General features: G+C 40.0%; 1 non-coding gene across 1 annotated transcript; it reads right to left on the bottom strand.

Moving 5' to 3' along the window:
• Positions 1-8,739: 8,739 nt before the first annotated feature.
• On the bottom strand, positions 8,740-12,478 carry LOC106098887 (uncharacterized). The gene is made up of 4 exons (XR_002061923.2): positions 12,361-12,478; positions 12,182-12,263; positions 9,758-10,072; positions 8,740-9,681 (listed from the first exon to the last, which is right to left on the bottom strand). It is a non-coding gene; the product is annotated as an uncharacterized LOC106098887 (transcript).
• Positions 12,479-13,028: the final 550 nt, after the last annotated feature.

Raw genomic sequence — 13,028 nt, forward strand, 5'->3', positions numbered from 1 at the left:
GGAGAGAGAGAGAGAGTAAATAACATGCACCACTGACGCTCCTGGAGAAGCGTGCTATTCTAAGAATCAGGATAAAGGAGGGGCTGTGGGCTCAGATCTGGGTTCAACCAGTCCAGTGACCATCGTCATGTCATCAAATGTTGTCACTTCAGCACCTCTAAGCAGCATGGACTGTGCCTATGACTTAGGGTGAAGCAACATCAGGCTAATATATGATAACACAAGCAGATTGTGAATGATTTGGATCAAGTCTTGAACGTTAACTAACACATCAACAGTTAATGTTTACAATGATGTCTATGGGGCTGTAGCTTTAGCAACTTAGTAACTTTGTAACAACTTATCAGATAGATAGATTGATAGATAGATAGATACAAACAAGTACATGTAAATAAACTACAACTCTGTATCAGTATCCATCCATCCATTCACTTCCGCTTATCCTTTTTCAGGGTCGAGGGGGGTGCAGGAGCCTATCAATTATCCTAACTGCACTACTGTATAGTTCTGTGTGAATATCATTCTGTACATATGATAATTTTTAATCCTACAACTGTTTATAACTTGCATAGTTCACATTTCTGTATAACTGTATATCTCAGATTTCTGTATAGTTTTTATTTCATACTCTGTATAGTTTTTATTTCATATTTATATCCTGTTCATAGCCTGTACATAGCTTGTACTCACTATAGCCTGTACATACTTATAGTTATAGAATATTCATAACATACTTCACACCGTGTACATTATAACATACCATAATAGACCCATTTCTGTAATATACTTACACATCTATATTATTGCTAATATATATTGTAATATATCTATATCACGGCTAAAGCACTTCTGGATGGATGCAAACTGCATTTCGTTGCCCTGTACCTGTGACATGTGCAATGACAATAAAGTTGAATTCTATTCTATTCTATTCTATTCTATTCTATCCCAGCTGTCATAGGGCGAGAGGCGGGGTACACCCTGGACAGGTCGCCAGTCACACAGAGACAGACAACCATTCGCACTCACATTCACTCCTATAGGCAATTTAGATTGATCAATTAACCTAATCCCCACTAACTGCATGTCTTTGGACTGTGGGAGGAAGCCGGAGTACCTGGGGAGAACCCACGCAAACACGGGGAGAGCATGCAAACTCCACACAGAAAGACTCTGGCCTGATGGTGGAATTGAGCCCAGAACCTTCTTGCTGTGAGGCAACAATGCTAACAACCGTGCCACCGTGCTGCCCAGGTATCAGTAATTCAGTAAAAAACTTTAATATGTAATAAATAAAATAATGCATAAAAATGTAACTAACTATGAAAATGTAGCTAACTTCTTCAACCCTGTCTTACACCTGTAAGTACACTTCTATATAAACTGGTATTTTTCTGCCACACCTTTAATCTCCTCTTAACTGTAATCCTCTTTTGTAAAGCCACTTGCAAAGAAGCCCAACCTACATCTGTCTGCTAGTGTTACAAATTGGTTTCTAACCTCCTGTTTCTTTACTGAAAAAAAGAGAAAGAGGCGGTCTGGGAGAAAGTTACCCGGCCACTTTGCTTACAACAGCAAACATGATCAAAATCAGTCGGGTTTTTGCCTTGACAAGAAAAAAACCCAGCTTTAATTAAGGTTATTAATGACTTTAGAATCAAAGTGACAGATGTAGTTCTTTTGGATTTGCTACATCAGATACTATCCACTACAATATCTGAATTAGAAGATTTGGGAGTTGGGTTGCCCATTTGGATCAGGACTTGATGGGTTTGGGAATTTTACCTGTAAAACATATTTGATCTCACCTGGCGTTCTTATTTTCTCCTTCTGACAGGTAATAGTTATAATAATAATAATAATAATAAATTTTATTTATGAGCGCCTTTCAAGTCACCCAAGGACACTTTACAATAGGAAGACACATAGTAAAACAATGGCAAAATAAGAACAATAAAACAAAAGCACAAGATAAAATTAACAAACAGTGGATTCACAGTGAATATGCAGATTTGAACAGATGAGTTTTGAGTTGGGATTTAAACTGGGGGAGAGAACCAATGTTTCTTATTTCTGGGGGTAGGCAGTTCCACAGCCTGGGAGCAGAGCAGCTGAAAGCTCTGCTTCCCATGGTGGTGAGGCAGAAGGAAGGTACAGCAAGCTGGATAGAAGAGGAAGATCGAAGTGAACAGGCAGAACAGGTAGTGGTTAACAGGTCAGAAAGGTAAGGAGGAGCGAGGTTATGAATGGCCTTGAAGGTGAGCAGAAGAAGTTTGAATATTATCCGGAATTTCACAGGGAGCCAGTGAAGTTCCTGAAGAACAGGGGTGATGTGCTGGTAGGAGGGGGTTCTGGTGATAATGCGAGCAGCAGAGTTCTGAACCAGTTGAAGCTTATGGAGGGATTTTTGGGGGAGACCATGCAGAAGAGAGTTGCAATAGTCAATACGGGGTGTAACAAGACTGTGGACAAGAATGGACGTAGACTGGGTGGAAAGAGAAGGAAGTAATCTGTTAATTTTGCGTAGATGGAAGTAGGCAGAACGGGTGAGATTATTGATGTGAGATTTGTAGGAAAGTGAACTGTCTAGGATGACACCAAGGCTCTTAACCTGAGGAGAAGGGAAAACTGTGGAGTTATCGATCGTGAGTGAGAAATGGTTCACCTTTAAAAGGTTGGATTTGGTGCCAATAAGGAGGATCTCAGTTTTATCCTCATTGAGCTTTAAAAAATTAGAGGTAAACCAGGATTTTAACTCGGATAGACATTCTGAAAGGGAGGAAGGTGGGAGGGAGGAGTCAGGTCTGCAAGAGAGGTATAACTGGGTGTCATCAGCAAAACAGTGAAACTGGAGATCAAATTTGCGGAAAATGGTACCTAGAGAGAGGATGTATATTATGAAGAGAAGAGGGCCTAAGACTGAGCCTTGGGGTCCACCAGAGGTGACGGGGAATAGACGAGAGCGGAATGATCTTAGTTGAATAAACTGGGAACGGTCGAGGAGATATGATTGAAACCAGGCGAGGGGTGTGTCAGAGATGCCGAGAGAGGAAAATCTGCTTAGAAGTACAGAGTGAGAAATGGTGTCGAAGGCTGAGCTCAGATCTAAAAGGACGAGAATGGTGAGAAGACCAGAGTCAGCTCCGATTAGAAGATCGTTAGTGACTTTAAGTAAAGCAGTTTCTGTACTGTGACATGAGCGAAAACCAGATTGAAATCTCTCGTAGATGTTATTATTAACCAGGTGTAAATGAAGTTGAGCTGCAACCACTTTTTCGAGTATTTTAGAAATGAAGGGTAGATTGGAAATTGGACAGAGGTTGTTAAAGTTGTTGGGATCTAAAGAAGGTTTTTTCAGTATAGGAGTGACTAGAGCAGTCTTGACTAAGGAGGGAACGATACCGGTGGTGAGAGAAGAGTGAATGATAGCAGAGATGAGTGGGAGTAAAGAAGAGAGGCAGGATTTTACAAGCCCCGTGGGCATGGGGTCAAGATGACATGTGGCAGGCTTTGATTTACATATGAACTTGGAAATATCAGATAAATCAGGAAGATGAAAAGTGGAAAACGGCTCAAAAAGGAGAAAAGGTTCTGGAGAGAGGGTAGACACAACATTTGATCTGAGTTGCTGGTGGATGTTATTGATTTTCCTAGTCCAGAACAGCATCAAGGAGTTGCAGGTTTCAGAGGAATAGAAGTGTGGTGGTAAAGCGTTGGGGGGTTGAATTAGTTTGTTAAAAACTGAAAACAGAGTCCTTGCATTACCCTCATAAGAGTCGATAATACCAGAGTAGAAGCTTTGTTTGGCCTTGCTGATGGAGTCTTTATACTGAAGTACATGGTATTTATAGATTTCAGAATCAACAGTTAAACCAGATTTCTTATATTTACGCTCTAGCTGCCAAGCTTTGGCCTTCAAAGCTCGGAGGTCAGAGGTAAACCAGAGAGCAGAGCGAGCGAAGGAGCCAGAGAATCAAGGGCAGTGCGTAGACAATTATTATAATATAACAACAAATCATCAGGAGTGGAATCGAAGTCCGGAATCTGAACATTGTCCAAACTGGTAGTGAGAATGTCCATATCAATGTTCTTGATGTTGCGGAACGAGATGAGACGGCTTGGCTTGGTAGAAGAGCAGCAGAGAGTGAGGTTAAATGAAAGGAGGAAGTGGTCAGTTATGGGGATTTCAGTAGCAGAAAGATTCGAGGGAGTAAGACCAGAACAGCAGACCAAGTCCAGGGTGTGTCCTTTAGAGTGAGTGGGAAAGTCAATAAATTGTTTAAATTCAGAGCCTTCCAAAGAGGAAGAAAAGTCTCTGGTGAGCAGAAGGTCATTATTGTCCATGTGAATATTGAAATCTCCCACCAAGATCACATTTGGGGAGAGAGATGAAAGATGGGTTAGTAGATTAGCAAAGTCACTGAGGAAGACAGGGTTAGGTTTGGGGGGGCGGTATACAGTAGCTATGATGGTGTGAATGGGTCCAGTCAGTTCACATGCAAGGACCTCTAGAGAACTAAAGGTACCAACATTAACTGGCAGGACTTTCAAGTGCTGGCGAAGGAAGATCGCGAGACCACCCCTAGAGATCGATGGTTGACAGCCCGATCAGGGTTCCTGCGATGGCGGCGAGTATCAGACCAAAACGATTTAGTTCCATTGGAGTTATGGAAAATCCTGTGGGACCCGCGATGGATGTATCTCCGGCGAGACTGGAAAGTGATGTCCGGGTGGTAGTGGAGCTCCGCCAGCGACGGGAGCGACAGCTGCCCGCGAAGGCGGAGGAGCTCAGCGGCTGAATAGCGGAGCAGTCCAGCCGTAGGATGGTAGACGAGCGTCAGGAGAATCCAAAATACTGCCGACCAGTTCAGGAACATCTTGGCCCACATCTTCGATTATGTGGAGAAAAGGGGCCGAGCAGGCCGGAGCGACGAACAGGTAGGCTAGAATAGCTCAAACAGTTAAGCTAGTGCAACTCACTGAGAAGAAGACGTCAGAGCACATTCAGCTGAAATAGCAGATGTTGAGGACAAGCGTTGCAAATCAATCCCTGGCAGAGACCGATCTGGTCCTGAGTGTGAATGTCCCTGTTCATTCAAATCACATTCAAATCTGAATCCAAATAATCCGAATAAACGAAAATGTACCGGTGAGTAGCGGCAGCCAGGCGCGCCAGCGTTCACTCAAGCCGGAAGCCAAGAGAAACATCTAACCAGGTAGTTAGCATCAAGTGTATGGTCCTTATTTGACAAATAAGGACCATACACTAGTTTTTATTTCAGGCAAGAATGCTTCAGAAACAGTTATTTTGGGAATTGGTTATTGCAATCTGTTTTTGTTTTAAAAATAGCATTCAAATATTTATTGCTGTTAGAATAACTGAATATGACTAACAGTCAAGTGAGACATCAGTCAAAGTCAAAAATGAACAAACCTTTTATCGAGGATGTTGATAGTCAAGTCAATGCAAGCGTAGGTGGCTCACTCGATTAGTAAAGTGCATCCATAATTCAAGGTAAAAAGAGGTGTTATTGAAAGATGTTAATTTTAGCTAACATAAAACAGGCCTATAACAAAAAGTAATTACAGGGAAAACTGAATAATGGACTCCTTAGAGGTTCTTTTAGTACAGCCGAATAAGATGAAACAGCACACACTTGTCACTCAGAGTCGTCAGGCCCTTAATTGTTGATGTAATTACTCCGTATTGACTCACTTTAGGAGACAGGCTCAAGTGGATATTTAAGGAACTAGAACTTTTGGTAGTTAATGTTGGCCAAATTTTCTTTGCCCCAGTAGAAGGAGATGGATCAATCCAAATATCAGTGGTATTGATATCAACACTGGTATTGGTTTTAGATCGATACAAGCAACAGGATCAATACTGTCTTTCGATCTTCTAAGTTCAGTCTGTAACCCACTAAATTGTCCATCCATCCGCTTCCGCTTATCCTTTTCAGGGTCGTGGGGGGCGGTGGAGCTTATCCCAGCTGTCATAGGGCGAGAGGCGGGGTACACCCTGGACAGGTCGCTGCCAGTCACACAGAGACAGACGACCATTCGCGCTCACATTCACACCTATGGACAATTAATCAATTAACCTATCCCCACAAACTGCATGTCTTTGGACTGTGGGAGGAAGCCGGAGTACCCGGAGGGAACCCACGCGAACATGCAAACTCCACACAGAAAGATCCCGGCCTGATGGTGGAATTGAACTCAGGACCTTCTTGCTGTGTGGCAACGGTGCTAACCACCGTGCCACCGTGCTGCCCTCCCACTAAATTGTGTTAAATAAATTATTTTTTAGAAATGAAAAAAGCCCCAAACATACACTTTGAACATTGTCTGAAGTCTTGTGTGATGACTCTGATGTTTATTTTATTTATAGCCTTTAGCACATTTAAACAACACAAGATGACCCAAAGTACTTTAGAGACGTGAAACCTTCAGCCAGTGAAAAGCTAAGGAATGGCAATGTTTATCAATAGGGGGTGGTTCACCTCCACTGCACTGAAAGGGAACTAATTTCAAAAAGAGGTCAACCTCCCATCAAACAGCTCCACTGTTATTGTTATTTTATGTGATAAAGTTTAAATTGCGCTGCTGTCGATTGTTTTCAGCAAAGTGCAAGAAAGTGAAAATAAAGGATCAAGCGTCGACAGGTTAGAGAAAATATAGTTTAGAGTGCCCCATAGGAAGCCATAATCCTTTTATTTTTCCTAGCACTGTGTGCAGCCGGACTCTTAAACTACACCTGACTTTGTGTAAGTAAATGTAACTGATCCTCTTACAAATAATGCCCAGACTTGCAAGAGCTTCACCTTTATTTGCTCCTGTACTGCTCCTTGAATTTAAGAGCTTTTCAAGCATATGTAATTACTTATCTTTCAGAAGGCTTCACTCATCTGCAGCAAAAGATGAAAAGGAGCAAATTAGAGAAATAGCAATATACTCCTCTCATGGCTTGAGTGCCTTTGCATCACCATGGAAACTGAGTTCTACCTGATAGTGAGACAATCAAATTAATCTTGTTGTGTTTTGCAAACCCAAAGAGTAATCTCACAGTTTCTAAAGGTCTGCTTGAGCTGACCCTAAGTACTGCTGGTAAAAGCAAATTTGGTTTACTGGTTTTTTCCCACTTTCATTCTGCAAGCAGCTGTGATCCGATATTGTGCTGCCCACCGCATGAGTTTGCAGACAACAGGTTGCAGGGAACGTGCACATGAATGGTGTTTACTTCATTGAGTAGTTGGAGAGGTCCAGCATGTCGCCTGCAGTTTTTTAATCTAACAATTTACTGTGACTGCTGCTCTCAGAAAGAGAAAAGATAGCCACTGAAAAACACTGTGGATGCCTGACAGTGACTTGAATCTGCAGCTGTAGGAACTGTTTGGTTTATAGCAGCAGCAACTTATATACTGCTACTAAAAATAGTATAGTAAGTTACTGCTGTTACTATGTTAAATTACTGTGACTAAAAAGTACTTTAAATGCTTGATCGATCTATCTATCTATCTATCTATCTATCTATCTATCTATCTATCTATCTATCTAGAGCTTGATCATCATCATTCATGACTTTGTGGATGACGGTGTGTTGCAAACACACACCTACACATGATATTTATAATTTTCTGTGTATCTGATCTGGACGTTCAGCCTAAATGCCTGTAAGCTCCCCCCGAATGAGAACATTCATTTGCATATAAATGTTCCTGATAATAACAGCGAGTAAATATAAAACATTACCTTTAAATAAAAAATTAAAACTTTTTTAAGTGAACAACACTCTATTCTAAAAACAAACACACAAACGCACACAAAAACATCATCATATGTGTGTTTTTTCGTGAGGTGAAGCCTGAACACCCCTCTTTAATGAAAGAGCAGTTTTTTGTTTTTTCCACACACCAGCACCAAAACTGGTTCAGGATGACAGAGTAAGGCAGTTTACATGCTTAAAGTTTGTTTGACACTAATCTGCGTTCATCAGAATTGTTGTTTTTTTTTTTCCATGAAACCATTCCCTTTGACTGCGGCTCTTCCCTAAGCCACTCTCCCTCTGCCTCTGTGAGCCTTCCACAAATTCAGTCTGTAGATTAAAGAACACACGGCGCTGCTGCATGCTGATCCACATCTGTGTTTGCATTTCCCAAAGTGTGCCATTGAAAAATTAGACGCAAATGAAAGCTATAGATTGTATTCACTGGGTACCTGATCAGACACACGCACGTGTTCACACACTCGCACTTATAAAAGGCAGTAGAACTTTTCCAATATCTTGCCTGTGTTCTACCCTGTGAAACTAATCTGTGCTGTGTATCTGCTCAGCTTCAGGTCTTATTATTTTGATATATCTGCCCTGGGATGGAGAGTTTTTGTGAAGCACATTTATTTTTTTTATTATTTATGTAACTTGTCAGAATGTAACATTCATCACTGACTGCTGATATTACGTTAATGACTTTTTGTTATTTGTTGAGACTCGTCCGATTCCAGTGGAAACTCCAGCTCTTGTGCTAAAAGTCGAAGAAAGAAAAGAAATTGAGATAAAAAGCTTGAAAACAGAATGCTCTTTCTGTCTTTTCCCACTGAGCAGAGAAACCTGTAAGACAAAAACAAACCTCTCGCATGCAGTCACACGATAGCAGAGCAAACACGTGCGTCGCAGCAGCAGATGTACACCAACAGTCGGAGTGTATGTCAAGTCAAATATGCTGATGAAATGCACCAGGGGGGTGTTTACTTGCTTTATTCTCAAAAGGTTTACACATTGTACATCACATTTACAGCATTTCACAACTTTTTAAGCGTAGTATATAAAAAATATTTTTAAAAAAGTTCCAACCCTATATACAAGTCCCCCTAAATCCAGTGTCCAAGCAAGATTCAACATCAGCCACTGCTCATTAGGCTAGAGTACATGTCACTACACATTTACTGTGAGCTGAATGTAATATGGAAATAAAAAAATGATAACATAACATTATGACTTTTAACAGACAAGCAAATAATTCTACGCAGTATTTGAATAAATGTGATTGTGGCGATGTGACATGCAAACCTCCTTTTCACAGTCAAAATAAAACTGCCAATAAAACAAGAGTGAAAATGAAGCTGGATTTTCTGCAATGTGGAGATTTTTCTGCCTGTGAATTCATCTGTTCACGTTTTCTGGAATAATTAGATACTCGTGATAAAAGTTATTCAGTCTGCTCCTGCCGAATGTTCAAGTGTACTGTGCCTCCGCTTCACATGACAAGGGAAAGAAAATGCTGTGCTGCCATCAAGTGGGGAGTTTTCAGCAATCAGTGCTGTGATTTTTTAAATGAAGCCATTCAGCGCTTCATTAGTCCAGATTTAAGTTAAACGGTGATTTTACAATCCTTCTCTCCAGATAAAGATTTGCTAAGAATTTCAGAAATTCTCTTTTTGAGCTTCTGGGGCACGACCACCTGCAACTTATAGCTGTTCACATTAAAAATTAGTCATATAAAGTCCTGAAATGGACATGTTTGTTCTATTAACAATACATAATAAGATTCGCTATGATGATTCCCACCATTATATACATCAACTGCACCAAATTTCCTGACCCTGAATTTCTTCCCAGAGCTTCAGGAGATGGTGGTTGTCCAAGAGTCGTGGAGTTGTTCTCTGGAGAACTTGTGGAAGACTCTGTAAAGACAAAAGGCTCTTAGAATAAATAAAAAGAAATCACAAGTTTGTTACCACCTATTAAAAGTGAGCTCACCTTGGACTGTAACAGTAGAGGTATTCTCTCTTGCTCCCCCCGTGGAGCGTAGCTTGCACATGTATACTCCCTGATCAGCTGGGCTTACGTTGATGAGTTTCAGGACGAGTGAAGTCCCATTTATTACTTCACAGCTGTTCTCAGGCACAATGTTTCCATTTTCATATTTACACATCCATTGATTTTTACTAGGAGATACCCAGGACAACTGCTTAATACTTAATGAGTCTAAGTTGGCTTCACATGTCAGTGTCACATTTTGTCCAAGCTGTGCTGTGATATTGGGCGAAGTCTTCAACTCTATTTTTGGGTTGGCTGAAATACCAAAGAGAGAGGACATAGTATTATCAGTTGCTCAAGTTACATCCTTGAACATTTTTAGTCACGTTTTAGCTCAATATGCTAACAGGAGCAATGTTTTAATTAGTTAACAATTGTCATCCTTAAAAGAGCGCTTATTTATAATGAAAATATTTACTAGAAATACTCTTCAGTGGGAATTCACTGTCTGGATTAGAGTTTAATTGGATTTCAGGAAAATGTATCCAAGTATTGCCAGGAAACAAGATTTAGGATTATGACTTTGTAAATGCTAAATTTAAGCCACTTTCTTGTTTTAAGTTTGTACCAGGATAGCTGACACTAGCAGGCTGTTAGCTTAGCTGAGCACAGATAAGGAACAGATACCTCTTTATTACATGTCCCTGTTAAAAGTAATAAAAACTATAAACTATCAAATAAGTAGATGAAGGAATAGAGTTATTGAATGGCTACTAAACACAACTGGATTTTCCTCATTTTGATGCTAAGTTAATAAATCAGCTGCTGACTCTGAGTGCACACGATGACAGAATGTGGGGGTTTTTCTGGTAATTTTAGTTTTAGTTACTTTATTCTTTTGATTTTAATTGTCTTTTCGCTGTTCCCAATACTGATTTTTGGTGATTTATCATTCAGTAATTCTTTTTCTTTTCAGACACAGACTCTCCAAACATTTCCTTTGTGTACTAACTTATTTACTTGCGCTCATGTATTGCTAACAAGGACGTTGCTGAGTGCCCTCTGATGGACAAACATCAACACTCATAACATGGCTGAAGGGTGTTTCTCTCATCTCATTCTCATTTTTTAAAATTTAAAATTAATAATTGTTAGTCGACAATGTGAAACAGATAATATCCACCCACTAAAAACTGTAAAAATAAATAAATACAATGTCAAGCTCTAGTTTTTGATTTTTTGTCATTAAGCTGAGTTTTCATATTATTAATATTTTACATTATTTTGAATTGCTAATCTTGGAGTTATTTATATCTGGTTTCTTGTGTTTTCCTTGCATTTCAGTTTATAAGTGTAGTCTGCCCCAGTGTTCACCTGGGTCTTCTCTGCTTGAGGTTTCTTGTCTTTGTGTGTAATCCAGCTCCCCTGGTATTTTCTGTTTTACTTTGTGCATTTGTGTATCTCACTTTTAATTTCACTTATGTTTTGTCTTTATGACTTTATTGTGTCTAGTTTTCTTCCAGCTGTGTCCGTTTCCCTGATTAGCCCTCATTGTGTTTAAATAGTGGTCTCTCTTTAGCCCTTGTCAGAGCATCAGCGTATCCATCCTTGCTTGATGTTTGTTTTGGCTCATTCTGGATTTCTGTTTCTGACATGGAGTAGTTTTGGACTCCTGACAACCTAAATAGAGTTTTTCTTTGAATCCTGCATTCGGATCCTTCTTCCTCTGAAACCTAACATATTCATTATTTTCACTAAAAGACAACATAGAGACTTTATGTTGAGTATTAGATGACAAAAATGTACTCGGCTGATGTCCCAGAGACACATTCTTACACTTAGTTTATTTATTTTTTCTTGTTTGCTGTAATTGCAGAACGTCACCATGTGTCAGACTAGCTCTGTTTAACTGTGTTTTATTGACATCATGCTAAGCTTAGCTAACTACTGTCAGTTCTTGAAGCTCTGCAGAAAAGTTGCATTCACTTATACTTCCAAGGATACTACACATAATGTTAAGATCCAGATTTTACAGGACATCGTAAAAGCTGTCAGCCGTCAAGTTAGTTGCTAATCTGCAGATCATGCTCTTCTTCTCCCAGACATGGTTATCAAAATGCTCCCATATGTCAGGAAAGTATTTTCAGCAATATCACCAGCATGAATGGGATTAGGTCCATCACACATTTGATAAATACCAGTCTCAGTTATTGGGTCATTTTTATTGTATTCACTGGCAAGAACACCAGTTTGGTATAGTTTACCAGAAATACAGGAAACTGACTTAGAGACAAATATTATGGAGTAAAGTTTACTGCCTCAGTTGGAGGTGGAAGGCTTTTATACTGTCTTTTAAAAAAACAAAAAAACTTTCCCCTGAGGACTTCTTTTTAAGCACTGTTCATGCTCAAAACAAAGACTTACCTTCTGCTGCAGCTAGCCAGAAAATAGAAACCAAGGCAGCAACGTGTCTCCATTCAGTAAGTAAGAAAGCCATCATTTTAACCTGCATGAAAATCAATGTTTTCAACATTAGATGTGTCAGATAAAAGCCAAGCACAGAGAGCTACTACATGGGATAAAACAGGTCTGTCTATACGTACCACCCTGCTGTCTTTGATCCACTGTAGATGTCTGTGGTGTTTAGTTTGACTCTGTTTTATGGTGTCAGAGCACACGGGCAGAGACCGTAGGAAAGAACACACACTGCCTCATTCTCTGCTGTTAAGACACTTCAGCTTAGGGTATCATATTTACTCAGCATGAACAGACATGCCCTGCTCCAACAAATTGAGTTTTCTCTTCTTGAGAAAACAACCCAGGGCAACAAATTTAATACTAGCTCTTACAGTTAGTTTATTTAGTTTTCAGTCATCTATTTTGAACTAGTTGGCTTGTGATTCATTGATTGATTGATTGATATTATATCAACTCCCCCACTAATTGAGCAAATGCAGGAGTGTTTATGTGTTTAAGTGTCCAACCATCCATCCATCCATTTGCTTTCACTTATGCTCATCAGCTTCCCAGCTACCATGGGGCAAAAGGCAGGGGACAGGTCACTCTGGACAGCTCACCAGCCAGACGCAGAGCTATATCATGCTTAGCCCTAAACGTATCATTGGCTAATGGTATTTTCTTAAACTCACGTGTTTACTGGCCATATAACTTTAATTATTAATGTTTGGAGGATACGTCAGAGGCAAAAGAAAATAAGCACAGGTATTACAATAAAAGCAGTCGAATTGCAGACTTGTAAACATCCGGTCTC

Source organism: Oreochromis niloticus, linkage group LG4 (genome assembly GCF_001858045.2).
Source record: "Oreochromis niloticus isolate F11D_XX linkage group LG4, O_niloticus_UMD_NMBU, whole genome shotgun sequence".
Classification (NCBI taxonomy): domain Eukaryota; kingdom Metazoa; phylum Chordata; class Actinopteri; order Cichliformes; family Cichlidae; genus Oreochromis; species Oreochromis niloticus.